The following is a 13,613-nucleotide window of genomic DNA, read 5'->3' on the forward strand; positions in this document are numbered from 1 at the left end:
ATCTCATGGCACACATAAAGGAATTACTGAAATTTCGCGGCACATCAAAATATATATTTGTTGCCAACCTGACAAAAAAAATTAGGTATAATTTTAATTCATTCACACCGGACAGCTACTGTTGTGTTGACTTTTGCCATTCTTTTTATTTGACAATCTAAGGGAAAAGAGGTCAGTGCCCTTGAAAAAATTCTTGCAGCACACCAGTTGAAAATCACTGGATTAGAGGAATGCAGGATCTTACAAATCATCACCTTTACTTTCTAAGTGGGTTGAGTTTTGTTTTAGGTAAGTGGGGGTGGAGAAGTTTGGTCCTCACCTACAGAAGTGGTAGCAGGGAAATTGCTGGTAAACTCATTAGCACTGGCTCCCCTTGGCATAACTCTTGGGGTGATACTTAATGACAGGAGTCTGGGAATTGCTGAGGAAGTGATTGTTAGAAAGGTCAGAAGGCATAGTACAGTGACTTGTATGTACAGCCAGAGGAAGAAAGATAATACTATAGGACAGTGGTTCTCAAACTGTGTGCCGAGGAACCTTGTCTCAGCAAACATATAGGAACACTATAGGATAGTTTAGATGGTTGAGGGAAACTCATTAACCCCTGTAAAATACTGAACAAAACTACTAGCTCAAGATAATTCACAGTTTTAACATTAGATCATGACATCATGTCTTTGTGAAGCTGGGTTTCAGATGGTTGCTATGATAAAAAAAAAAAAGCAAGTTCTAGAAGCACAGTTTGAGAAACCAAGATGATGGCATAGGTAAATGCCTGCACTCCCCGCCTACGACAACCACATCAAAATTAGAACTAAAATACAGACAACCACCATTCAGAACCACCTGAAAGTTGGCTGAATGGAAGTCCTATAACTAGAGAAGTAAAGAAGAAAGCACATTGATACTGGTACAAGGAGTAGGGGCACTCAACAGGCTGGTCCAACACCCATGTGTGCCTTTTTTTTTCTTTTTTAATCGGGAGGGAGATCATCTCTGCAGAGGCCCCCTGGTAAGAGCAAGGGGTCCCAGCCCCATGCCAGACCCCCAGCCCAGGGTTCCAGAGCTGGGAAGAGAAGTTCCCACAATTACAGACTGTAAAAACCGGCGGGGATTGTGGCTGAAGGACACAGAGGCCACTGGAGACCCAGGTGTTCCTCCTAAAGGGCCAGCACACAAACTTACACTGTTGGGCTTCTTCTGAGTTTCAGCGCTGGGGGATGCAGACACATACTGGGAGGAACTGGATTGTCTGGCATTGGGGCAGGAACTTGGAGGAAGCTTTCTCCCAGACAGGGGTGCTTTCAGGGGTCATTGTTCCTGTGCTGGGACCACCCCTATGTCAGAGCTGACAGGCAGCCATACCTGAGCCTTCATCAGTGTGGCCCACACTGTGTGCTCTGCCCTAGTGATTCCCTGAGACCCCACCCCATCTAATTTGTAGCCCTACCCAAGAGGATTACAGCAGCTTTTCCATGTGAATGGCCTGTCCTGGCTCAGGCTTCAGGCTTTGCTAAAATCTCTCAAACCAGCTGCAGCTGGTGACAGTGTGCCCCAAACCTATCAATAAAAGGCCCAAAACTAGGCACTAGCACCAGCCTGCCTTGCTTCACAGCGGGGTGTTGCTTCCTGCACAGCAGCTCTCCCACTCTAGTCCCAGCTGGTCCTCACAGCCAATTGGCCTGGAGGTCAACTCCTCCCAGAGATGCCAATAGCAGTCAAGGCTCAACTACAAGACTGTGCACACAGCCCACACAGGGGTGCACCTAGAGTGCTCAGCCCAGGTGACTGGGGAGGCTGAGCCACTGGGCCTTACAGAACCACCTACTACACAAGGCCACTCTACCAATTCTAGGAGACATAGTAGCTTTTCCCAATACATAGAAACAAACACAGGGAAGCAGTCAAAATCCAGTGACAAAAAAAGAATACAAAACATGTCACAAATGAACACCATGGGGCACTGGTGTTCAGGGATCATGAGAGCTGAGGAGGGGGTGTGCTCCAGTCGTGGGACCCCAGCCTGCTATCAAGTCTGAGCTCAGCTATTCTTCTGATTACTCCCTTTTCTGTCCAAGAAAGCCAAAATCACTTTTTAAATTTGTATTAGAATTGTTTCTTTTGTTAAGCTATAACCTAATTAATATGATGCCCTTTTCTGAACAGTGTTTTTTGTGGGGGTTTTTTTCCATCCACTAACACTTTTTAAGCTCATTTTTTAGTGTTACTGGTGCAAAGGGCTAAACAGGAAAGAAATCAGAGTGATTTTAGAAACAGCACTCATTCCTGTCTCGATCTAGAATTTCTGAGTTGGAGATTTAGGATGTATCTGGGAAAAGTCTATGTTCTCTTAAAATATAGCCATGTTTTTATAATTGATATATTATGCCTTTGTCATATTCTTCATCTGTGTGTGGCTGCAGAAATTATTTTTAAAGTTTCTGTTCCCAAGGAACTCCTCTATGGAAATTGTTTTTCTTTTCTTTTTTCTTTTTTCTTTTTTAAGCCACAATCATGCTTCTGAGAATGTTTATCTCACTTTACTAAAACATCATACAATCCGACCTCATGGGCATTTTTTATTCTGACACTTTTAATGCTAAGTAAGAACGCCATCCATCTTGGGAGAAAAAACATAAAGAGAATGTTTCTTTCCTAAATATACTTACTATTCAATTTAAAATGTGTCTGTGGTAAAGAAGGGGAAGAATGAATTTTTCTTGAAACCTTTGAGAGGCTAGTTATTCAATTCTGTCTATTTTAAATAAACTTTATCATCTAAAATCATTAAGAATTTAAGTCTTTGGATGTTGACTTTCTTGTCCTTGGAGATAACCCCAAAGGAAATGGATATACCACTGATGGTTACATGGTGGTGATAATATTTGCTTGGGAGAAGAAACTATAATTAGGAATGTGATTCTGTCTTTGTGTATAAAATTATTTAGTTTCCCTTCTTAATTTTTGATTCAGCTTTGTCTGTGCTGATCACCTAGTTCAGTCAGTTCCCTTACGTTATCTATTTCTCTCCAACTCTGCTGACCAGTGGTTGCTACCATCTACTGCCCATATTAACACAACCTTGTATCTCACTGCCTCCATTCACACTCCCAACCCCCATTCTCCCATCCATTTTCAATAGCTGGAGAAATCTGCTAAAAACACCCATCTGGTGACTTTCTTCTCTGTCCAATATCATTCAATGACGTCTCATTGTTCTTAGGATGCAAACCAAAAGGTTTAAAAGACTAAAGGCAGCATTATCACTTATTTTTAACATTGAAAAGCATGCCTGAAAGATGAAAGAGTTGTATAGTTCATTATTTCAAACAGAGTCACCAGAGCTAGGTTGTGAAACTCATAACCTGCACTGTCCCCATCTTTCAATAGCTCTTTATCAGTAAATAATCTGTCAAATTTTGTATTTTTGACAAAGGAAAAAAAATCTGAAATGATGAAGCAATGTCTGTTTTGATGGAAAGAAGATGTTGAAACTAAGCAAAAAATGTTTAAGTTGGCAAAAACGAGAGCCAAGAAAAAAGGAAGAACACAGTCAAATCCATCCATCAAGCAGGGAGGGGGACATGCCCACATCCAGACTGGAACAGATCGTCCCAAAAGTTGAAAAATTTGTAGGCAAAAATGTAACTTTGACCTGTAGTCACCTTTTTAAAAGGGAAAGAGATACATATGTGTATCGGTGGGAAATAAAAAACAAATTATATGATTTTAGAATAAAATTGTTCAGACGGCAATAGCTTTCTCAGTGGGCAATTGGCCATGCATCATAAAGAACGCCGGGTGCCAGAGGGATAGCTTTAATATCCGAAACGAATAACAGCTCTATTAGCCTCTGACTTCAGATAAATTGGCCTTTGGGTTGATTTGCTCCACAGCCCCAGCCTGCCAACATGAAAGGACTCATGCAAAACTCAGTTTATTTTTTATTCCCCCAGTGACAAGTCCTGGATCAAATGTCCAGACACCCACTGCTTGCTTCAGATTAAGACTTAGGAGATCTATACAATGGGGTGGTTGGACTTGAAAGTTCCTCCATCTGTGCTGGGGGTGCATTCTTTACAGGGTAAATGACAATAGCTTCATTCTCTGGAGCAAAGGGTTGGAGACTATTACATGTTAGGCACTTTGCATGTGCCACATTACATGCCTAATGTTCACAATGTAGCTATGGTTACTCCCATTTTACAAATGGAGAGATGGAGTCCTAGAAGAGAATGGACATCTGCTCTTTCCTTCATGCTCAGCTTCCTCCCCCTTTTTCTGGTGCCTTTGATGGACACGTCTTCCCTAATTTTGAAGGTTGGGAGGAGGCTACCACGCATGGAATCTTGCTCTCTTCTAGCCAATCTCTTCCCAAAGAATCCCAATCTTGGTAAAGGACCACATGGATGGAAAATGGTTGGAGCTCTCCTAAAGTGCCTGTTATCACGATCCCCCTTCTGTCCTTTTCTAAGAACTGGTTCTTCAGCTTTTCTTCTAGCTTTTCTTCTAAATTGTCCAGTCAGTTTCTGTTGCTTGCAATCACAGAGCCGTGGCGGAAACAAGAGAGTCAGTAGCAAGCACTTGTTCCCATTGCTAGTTCCCTCACTCTTTCTGCTTCCTCTCCTCTGCCCGTGGTTATGATTGTTGGGCAGGGGGTGCTTGATGCATGTGGGGTCCAACCCTCTTTCCCGCACAAGGAGAGTGAAGGAGGTGGTGCACGCTGTGCTTCCAGGCACAGCAGCCCCAGCCTACGGCTCTGGGTGTGTGTTTCTCAGTAAAGCTGCACTGCACACCAGCTGAGCTACTATCTCAGTGTGATGTAAAGGTGAACAAAGTACCCAAGTATCCATTCTCTGGACGGCTTCTGTGTCTGAAACTTCACCATGAGAATCACTAGCTGTGTGACTGTTTCTGAAAGTTCTTGTTGAGTAGCATGAAGCTCGGGGTTTAATTCTTACATGATAGTAGGGGTCTATTTAGTATCTGTTGATTAATGCTTATAGAATTCTTTTTAATGAAATGTTATTCATCAAAATATCACACACACATTTGAAAGTGAATGGTATAACCCTGTGGGATACAGGTTAAAAGACTGGGTCCATGGACAATAAGACATGCAGATGGATTTGAGGATCTCTTTGCAAAAATTCTGTGTGCCCCTTACCCCACCAAAAAACTATCTATCTATCTATCTATCTATCTATCTATCTATCTATATTGCATTCATCTCTGCAGTATTTGTTAATTTGTCAGAGAGCACAGGCGACATTGAATAGCACCCAGACAGAAAAATTGTGCTCGAATCTCCTTGCTACAAAGACCCACAGAGGATGGCTCCCGGGAGGCCTGGATATGGATCCTGCAGCCCCTTTGAGAGGGTGATTGACTTAAGGGATGGCTGTGAATTCTGCTGTTTTATGGTTTGTTTGGTTTTCTTTTTTTGAGCCACCTCTTTGAGAATGAGCAGTAGAAATGTAGTAAGTATAAGTCCTGATTTTTGGAACACTCAGTGTATACGAAATAAATACTCATAAATCTTTTCTTTCTTCCTTTACAAGTTTCCTGACCAAAATATTCTAATTTGGTCATATCTGCTTTTACATTTGGACAAAAAGATAATAGCGCACTTATCTTTTGGAGCTCTTATTTTTTTCTGGTATTTTGTAATAGGAAAGTTCTTTTAAATGCCCATTAAAAAACTCATTTAAGGTCTCTGCTGTCCCTGAAGATTTCTTAGTAAAGGGATGGCCTTTCTGTCTGATGCTGTAATCCTTGGCTCTCCACTTTCCCTTATTAGCATTAAGGTCCATCACTGAAGGTAAATGAAAATTATGTGAGTATCATAATAAAGTGTGATAACTGATAAAACACACCCTACTCATCTTTTCTTGGCCTTGATTCAGTATTGATGTTCATGCCACTTTCCAAAAGGCAGAATAGGTTCCACCAAGTAGGCCATTAGAGCTTGTGTAAGTCAGCTCCTTGCCCTAAACCTTGGTTTGCTAATCCGGAAAATGGGGCTAAGGGGATGAAATGAAATGACTGATAGAAGGAAAAATCTCAGCAGATGGCCTGGCACCTGGTAAGTCTACCACAAAGGGTAGCTTTTTGTTGATTTTTCCATCCAAAAGACTACCAGGCTTAGTTGGAGATTTTTATTGAAGCTTCAAGTTCATGACATTTTTAGCTTTTGTTATAATAAAAAATAGGTACTTAACAAGATTATTCATAGTAGTTTTATTCATAAATAAATGAATAAATTTCTAGTCTAGCCCAGTCCATCAACAAAGGAGCGGACAAACAAATCTGCCTATTCATACAAAAGCATACTGCTCAGCAAGCAAAAGGAATGAGCAACTAATCTGCGTAGCAACAGGGATGACTCTCAAAATCACTATGCTGAGTGAAAAGAAGCCAGACACAAAAGAGTCCATAATTTATGATTCCACATAGTTGTGGCACAATTAATTTATGGTAGAAAAGAAAAACAGAATAGTGGTTGCCTCTGGAGAGTGGGGGAGCTCTCAGGAGTGATGATAATGCTCTGTATTTTGACAGAGCTTTGGGATACATTTGTCAGAATTCATCTGATGGCACACTTAAGATGTGTGCATTTCATTAAATGCAAATGTTGCCTTAGAAGGAAAACAGACAGGTGCAAACAAATATTGGAGTCTAGTTATTAATAGATATGCTGAAATGTTTGACGTATACTTGTGTCTGCAACTTAGCAATGCATCAAAAAATAAGATGGATGGATGGATGGATTTATGGCTAGATATGCGATAAAGCAAATACAGTAAACTGTTAAACGTAGAATTCAGGTGGGGCTATACGGGTGATCACTGTACAAAACTTTCAACTTCATACTGGGTTGGAATTTTTCATAATGTTGGAAAATAAATCAGTACTTAAGTAGGACAAATAACTTCAGACCCTGTGCAATGCTTTCACTCACTCATTCATTCATTCATTCATTCAAAGAAAGAACTTTTGCTGCATTCCTACTCTATGCCAGACACACCACCCTTTGCTCTCAGATCTGAGACTGCCTGAGCAAACACACTGTGCTGACCCACTGCCTTTCTCCTCCCCTCTGTTTCCATTGGCCCAGCCTATCTTTCAAGTCTCTCTTCTATTTCTACTGCCTCTGAACAGCCTCTGAACCTGCTCCTGCCTCAGGAGCACTTTCATTCTTCTCAAGGTCTAGTCATGGATCTTGACCAAGTTGAGAAGGACCAGGCCAGGGCCTAGGGTGGAGTCCAGGACTCTGGAAAAATCTGGGCATGATTCTTGGCACATGCTGTTCCTTCTGCCCCCAACACTTTTCCCTTCCCTTTTCACCCCCACCCCCCACAAGTGGATTCTTCACTACACTATCCCTGTTGGGGTGGCCTTCCTTCCCCTTCGTGTCTGACCTCTCACTAAGACAATGATTAGCATATACCTTTTTCATACACTCAGAGACCTGTGCCATGGGACATGAATGTCAAGTGGCTTTTTCTTATGATGCCTCAAAAGGCCTCCAGGATGCATTTGCACTCTCACTCTCCCATGCCAAGTGCATGCATTTGCAAGACAGCAGACAGTTACCTGAGTAACTCCTGGGCCATGAGGAGAGGGAAGTTAAGTGGCCCACGTGGGGACTGAGTATATGGCCTGGGCCTCATTCATCAAGCTTGGCGACATGGAGCTAAATAACCAGAATGCTCTACAACAAATGAAAAGTAAGTCCTATCAGCTCAACAGAAACCTGCTCCTCTCCTATAATAAACAAGGAGACTAGTGTGACTTAGAGAATATATGGGAGTCAGGAAGTCTTGGTTCCAGACTGTGTCCTGGCTGTGGGACCTTGGCAAGGCCCCGGGCCTTATGGGTAAAATCAGGTGTTAGTTAAGTGATCAAATCGACACAGAACAGATGTAAGGGGCCTCAGAAGGGTAATTCATGCCTTTGGTTAAATGGATTAATAAACTGAAGCTCAGAGAGCCCAAGTAACTTTTACTAGCCCACACAGCACTTAAGTGGCACAGCATAGGTGGGAACTCACATGTCTGGCTCCTACTACATTCAGCCCATTCTCATCTGACAAGGCTGTCATCCTGAGGTTTCTTGTATAGTGGTGTTTTCCAGCATATAAAGTGATTATAGTGGAGAGGCAAACCACACACACAGCTCATCTTAGAGGTCCTTAAGTGGCCTAAAAAAAAAAAAAAAGACAGGAAACAATTACAGAAATTGTAATTATTCATTTGCATACTCTGCTATTTCTAAGTGCTTTGAAAATCTTATTAGCACAATATAAGTACTTGAAGCATTTCTCCCATTTCCCCTTGGCAAACTTTTCCCTTAATTCCAAATAAATGACATTTGCATTATTGGGAGTTTGTTCAACCTTTTAATTTATCAAGACTCTCAGATATAGTGATTAGAAATCCAACTACACCAGTTTGAACAAAAAGGGGGAATTTATGACTCATCTAAGTGGAAGTCTACTCCCCACTGGATTCACACAGACTTCAGATTGTAGTTTGGTCTCTCTCTCTTGCTCTCACACAGTCTCCAAACTCTGCACCTCTCCAGGTTGTTGTGGCCTCATTTCTCCTTCTAAAGATCGGCTTTCTCCAGGTGGTTCAGAAGATGTTTTCCAACTTCATACTGGGTTGAAGCCCTATTGCCAAATGTAATACCTCTTTTTCTCTAACTCCTAGGCAATAACTCTGATTGGCACTACTAATGTTCACTTGGCCTCTTGTTGACTAGTCACTGGGACCAGATGATTAGGTTACTATGAATGACAGGGTCTAAGTCACGGGCCTACATCTATGGACAGGAACTCTATTTCCTGGGATCAACATTCCCACTAGAACCTGATGATTAAGTTTGGGGAGAAGCATTCTTCAAACCAAGATACAAAGCCAAAGGTGAATGGTTAGTTGACTGGGAAAACAGAATATGCTTAAGAGACAAGTAGTCTGCCTAAATTCCAGGAATGATGGGACAAATATTTATATGTGTTCACAGGTACATATTTGAAAAAATAATGCAATACCATGTATCTGACTGATCTAATTCCTGTTCTCAACCTTGTGCCTATAGCTTCCTTTTCAGCTAGAGGTGGCCAAGTTATGCTATTCTGACCAATTAGACATAAATTCATGTTACTCTGTGGTTCTTGGGAAAGCATAGACATTCCAGATATAGATATTGTTTCTTCCCTCTTCCTTCTTCTGACAGAAGATGGATGTGATATCTGAAGTTGTGGCAACTATCTTGCAATCATGATGGACAGCCCTAAAGAATCATGAGCTGCAAACCAGGGCCAGCAGCTATTGCCTTAAGACTTGTTGTTATGTAAGAAAAAACCAGTCCCCCTATTTGTTTAAATCACTAACATCAGATTGTTTGATACTTGCAGCCAAAATATTCTTATACAATGGATAAATCAGATTCATATGTAGCCATAAATAAAGTCTTAAAAGTTATGGGATCTGGTACAGGTCTAGGTCTCTATTTGTTTTATTCTTAATAGAGATTTCAGTTACCCATCTTTTCAAACTTTGGGGAAGATGAAGAAGACACACTCCTTTACCAGAGAAGCTTACAATTAAATAGAGCTTGAAATTTAAACCAATGTTTAACAAAGAAGTCCTTCTCACGTTAATTCCCCAATGCTGTAATTAAGCCCATTTTCTTTTTATTTCATCCTCAGTAGAGCTAAGAAAGGCTAGTTACCATTTTTTTTAAGTAGAGAAGATGACTTAATTAAAATACTCTTCCATCTCTGTGGTGTATCAGAGAGAGAGAGAGAGAGAGGGAATATGAGAGAAACAGGCAGAGAGTTTGTTTTTTTCTGGTTAATTAACATGAATTTCTTTGAATTTATTCATAAATATCTTTTTCCCAAACCTGTGATCTTTATGTGAGATTTGATCAAACAAAATTCTTTCACAAGAATGCCTATTTCAAGCTCTGCTTCTGGGGAACCTGACCTATGGCAAATTGTAATTTCCAAAGATGGCAGCCACAGTTTCTCAATCTCACATGCTCTTCTTACAATCCGACCGCCCTCCCATTGGATCTGGGTGGGTGTGTGAACGTTTTGAGTAAGAGTATGGTGAAAGTGACGCCATGTGACTCTGAGGCTACCTCATAAAAGGCAGTGGAGTTTCTGCCTTGCTCATGGGAACTCACTCTAGAAACCGTCAGCCTTTGCGTGAGTGTGTGAGTACTCCGATTATCCCATGAAGAGAGACTACTTGGAGAGGCCCTGAGATGAGAGAGAGAGAGAGAGAGAGAGAGAGAGAATCAATCCTACCTACTTCCAGTTCCTCTAGCCTTCTCATCCCAGCTTTAGCCCCCATCTGACTATAGCCCCATGGAGACCCTGAGCCTGAGCCACCGGCCAAGTCCTTCCCAAATTCCTGATGCACAGAAACCATAAGAGATTTTTTTTTAAATGGTTGTTATGATTATTTTAAGCCAATACATTTTGGAGTGATTTGTTGCTCATTGAGAAAATCTGGAACACGACCTTAGACATCAATCTTTAGCCTTTATCCAAGTGTGTATGATGGCCTGGTCTTTCCTCACCCTGTTTGGCAGCCCAAACAAGCAATATTGGTTGGTAGTCCTGCTGGCAAACACACTTGGAAAAGCTGTGGCTTTCCACCATCTGGAAATGGGGCAACACTGGCATTTGTGGGTTATCATCGTCATTCCACCAACACCTAGGAGGGCTTATGTATCAAGAAGAGATGACGCTCTACTTGCTGTGTGGTCAGGCAGATGAGCCAGGGGCTGTATTTTCCCTCCTGAACACATTTTAGTTGTAATATTAATCACGCTTTCTGGGAAATTCCCAGATGTCGGGCTTTGAAAATCCTGAAGCAGCTGTTAATTGTGTCTTAGTTTTGTTTAAGAAAAAATGCTAATGAAAGTTTTTTCTGAGTGTCATAATGAGAACCAAAAATAGGAACCTGAAGGTGAGGTTAGCTGGTGGTTCTCAAAAAGTGGCAGGGATATGATTTGTCATTGTTCCCGGTGGGCCAGAGGGCTCTCTCTCCAAATAATCTGAGGATTGATGAACATTAATGTGCAAGTCTCTCAAAGTGTGTGTGTGTGTGTGTGTGTGTGTGTGTGTGTGTTAACAGGCTTAGAGGTATTTTTCTTGCATATTTCAATGACATGTTTAAAACACAACTATGGACATCTAAAAAATATTGCCCCTTTCAAAAGAGATGTATAGTCATAAAAGGGGTGCCTACCCAGACAAAACACCACCTGATATCTTTGGCTTAGTTTTGTTTTGTAGTAGGGACAAGTAGAAAAGACAGGAAGAAGATGAGGGGAGTGTTTGGGGAAGATTTTTGCTTCAGGTTATTAACTTTACACTTAAAACAATCTGTATGCCACTGAAATGTCAAGATTTACACTCATCACTCCTTGGCCTGTATATCTCTGTAGAACCAGGAACTCAGCAGTGTCAAGTCTCAGGGAGGTGGGGGAAATTAAGTTGGTGGCAAGTCCTGCTTGAACAAGCTCTTTTTGATTCTTTTCTTTACATCCCTTTGTTCCTCACTGTTCTGGTTAGCTATTGTCAATAGCATAGTAGCTTAAAATAACAGCCATTGTTTCCTCATGATTTTCATGGGTCAGGATTTGGGGAAAGCTAGGCTGGGTGGTTCTGTCTTCATTCTTTCAGGCATTTTATGTCAGTGAGGGGCTGGCTGAGTCCCTCTTTCTCCCTTCATGTGGTATCAGGTTCTATCTGTGTGGGCTAGTTTGGGCTTCCTCAAAACATGGCGGCTTCAAAGCAACTGATTGCTTGCATAGTAGCTGAATGTTTCAATAGTGAATTGCAGCTATCTAAGTGGAAGCTGCATTACCTTCTAGCTATGGAAGTCACATGGCTTTACTTATGCCACATTCTATTAATTATAAATGTGTCATAAACTGCTCAGATTAAGGAGAGGGAGACTAGATGGGAGAATGGCAAGGTTCTAGAAGATCACATGGGGCAGGAGATGGTGTTGCAAGCCATCTTTGGAAAATACACTGAGCCACACTGCTCAAGCCCGGTTCTTCAGTGTTACCATAGATCCTGTGAACTACCCAAAAGCCTTTTAATAATATTCTTTACGCCTTGCAGAGGTTCTCAACCTGTGGGTCGCGAACAATGAAAATACACCCTGCATATCAGATATTTACATTACGATTCATACCAGTAGCAAAATTACAGTTATGAAGTAGCAACAAAAATAATTTTATGGTTGGGGTCACCACAACATGAAGAACTGTATTAAAGGGTCGCGGCATTGGGAAGGTTGAGAACCACTGCAAGGTAATCAGAGCTCATCCCTCCCGTGTGCAGTAAGAACCCTGGCGGGCACACTCTTGATTTTTTAAAATGAAGTTTCCTTACAAACGGGGGTTAGAGAAGAAAGCAACAACAAAAGAAGTGGCTTTGGAATCAGTGTCCCTCCTTAAGATAATGAGATTAGTATAATGACCTTGAGAGGGAAGGAGAGATGAAAGGCTTTGCTTTGTTATCTCTTGACCACCATGACTTAACTAGTTGTCTTTTCAAGAATGGATAACACTTGTAAAATATTGATAATTCCGTAATAATAGCATTAGCAAAGATGTCTAATACTAATGCCCAGAGAAAAAGGCAGATGTTTGCGTCTGGCCTATTGCCATCCCAGCTGTTGCTGAGCTGAGGATGGGTGCCAAAACCAGAATTTAGGCCTGTTAAAAGGCCTCTCATACTTTCCCCAGACTGTCCAGGCTGTCAGCCTGTGTCTTGATACTGGGGCCTGGAAACTCTAGGCTGAGAGGAATGGCCTCAGTGGGGATTGACAGAGAGCTCCATTCCAAAATCTCCATTTCAGCCGAGTAGAGAGATGCCCGACCATGGGAAGGAGGAAAATGGGCCTGCAGCCACTGACATTTAAACTCTCTAAATGCATTTCAGAAAGGGATGGGGAGAACAAAATGAGCCAGGCAGAAAGAAAGAGCAAGCTTTGCAAGAAACATAATTAATCTAATATATAAGTATTAGCTTCTGGTAGGAACGGTGCTACAGTCTGTATGTTGTGACCCCTCCAAATTAATATATTGAAAACCTAACCCCCAAGGCGATGGTATCAGGATGGTAAGTCATGCAGGTAGAGCCCTCATAAGTGGGTTGAGTGCCCTTTTTAAGTGTCCACTCCCAGTTTCTGCCTTCCACTCCAAGTTTCTTGTTTCCCACTAACTTCAGAGAGTTGTTTTTTTTTAGATTTTGTCTAGAGTTTATCTGTAGGAGAGTTGATTCAATACAAGCTACTTTACCAAGCTGGAATGGAATTCCCCACCCCCCACTTCCTTTTGAATAAATATAGGGGCAGGATACTGGGTCTCTCTTTCTCAGGGACTTAGAGTGTCCATTTACCCCTACTTTTCCTCACAGTTTTCTCCCTTCCTGTAGTCTGGGGTTATGTTATGCATCCTGAGAAGTTAGGGAGATTTTTTTTTTCTGCCTCTTTATTATTTTTCTTTAATTTCCCCTTCAGACATTTCAAACTCAAAAGTCTAAGCTTTTGAAATCTCCAAGACTTTTCTTTGTC

The sequence above is a fragment of the Myotis yumanensis genome, unplaced genomic scaffold (genome assembly GCF_028538775.1).
Source record: "Myotis yumanensis isolate MYYU_CA2020_CCGP unplaced genomic scaffold, mMyoYum1.0.hap1 SCAF_14, whole genome shotgun sequence".
NCBI classification, from domain to species: Eukaryota; Metazoa; Chordata; class Mammalia; order Chiroptera; family Vespertilionidae; genus Myotis; species Myotis yumanensis.